General features: G+C 44.1%; 1 pseudogene; it reads right to left on the reverse strand.

The window, feature by feature from the left end:
* Window positions 1–477: 477 nt before the first annotated feature.
* LOC123643557 lies at window positions 478–1,240 on the reverse strand (annotated as a pseudogene).
* Window positions 1,241–1,466: the final 226 nt, after the last annotated feature.

Genomic DNA, 1,466 nt, shown 5'->3' on the forward strand with positions numbered 1-1,466 from the left:
CTCGGAAACAATTCGGATGATTCAGAAGGCTTTCAAGGATGATGCAATGAGTGCAGTGCAAATAAAAGTGTGGCACAAATGTTTCAAAGATTGTCAAGAATTTGTTGAAAGTGATCCACATTCTGGAAGATCTGCAACAAACAGAACATCCAAGTATGGTGAATGTGTGCAGGTTAGGTTAAGAGACGATGGTAGAACTGTGTGAGGTCCCAAGGTGTCTACTTTGAAGGGGACTGAGGTGTCATTGCCCTATTGCAATGTTTCTTATATCTTGTAATTTCTTAAATAAATGTCTCTATTTTTCATATTATATGGCTGGATACTCTCTGGACAGATCTCATACATATATTCACTTGTGTACCAATGTATATATATATATGTATTTTTTAAGCAAGTTAATTTTACCATTAGAATAAAACTAGATGCTACAGAGACAGCTCCGTGAGGAACAGTGTGGTCTTCCTTAGAAACCTTCCTCTAGGTTGAGGAAGGCAGGTAGATGAAGGATGTGATGAGGCTGTCCTAAGTCTTCTCATCATCCATTCATCCTGCATTGCCAGGTTTCCCCACCAGAGCTACATGCACATCTGCTTCCTTGGCAGCACTGGCCTCTGGAGTAACATCTGTCAGAAACAAAATGTTGTCAGTTGAACACCCAATGCTATTGCAATCTTTCAATAACTCTCACTCTCCACTTTGTATCCAATCTTACTATCAAAGTGACCATCACCAAGCTCAAGAATATCTCCCTCTGTAGAATGTCCAAATGATAGTTTCTGGGCCTCTACATTCCCTGAAGAATAGATACACACCTTCATTCTAGCTGCTGACTGCTGGAACCACATCTGCAAAGAACTCTGCTTTCATGCTCCCAGCTGTGAATGCCGCCCTCCTCATGTGACCTTGCAGCTCTTTGAGGGCAATGTTCTTTCGGTCCAGAGACATCTGCCAGCACGTTATCTACCATGGCCTGAATGATTTGTTGTAGGTCATCCACTCTATTCCCAGATGCTGCAGGGATAGGGACAGCCCTATTCATATGGGGATCCTCTTCACCCTGTTCCCTCAAAAGGTGGACATCTGCTGGCACTCCTCTTTTTCTCAATGTGTCTGCAGATACTCTAACATTTTCTTCGATGCAACGAAATGAAATGTCCTTCACAAAAGCAGTCAGAGTTGTGATACCTTTCATATCTAAGATGATCGCTGTGACTTCCCCGGGCGCTGAAAGCTTGACCATTTCTCTACCAGATGCTACTAAGGGAATCTGCCTACTGGTAGTGAGGGCAGAAGGCAGTACCTGCTGCACCTTCAAGTGCTGTCCTGGGATTCCGACAGTTCTGCAGAATCTCAGAGCCACCCACCCAAGCCACCTGTGCACACCTGGAAGGGGAGAAGTCTGGGACCCCTGCTGGTGAGCAATTTGGAGCAGTGGCCAAGATGGATAATTATGTTTTAAACAACAA

This window comes from Lemur catta, chromosome 8 (genome assembly GCF_020740605.2).
Source record: "Lemur catta isolate mLemCat1 chromosome 8, mLemCat1.pri, whole genome shotgun sequence".
NCBI lineage: Eukaryota > Metazoa > Chordata > Mammalia > Primates > Lemuridae > Lemur > Lemur catta.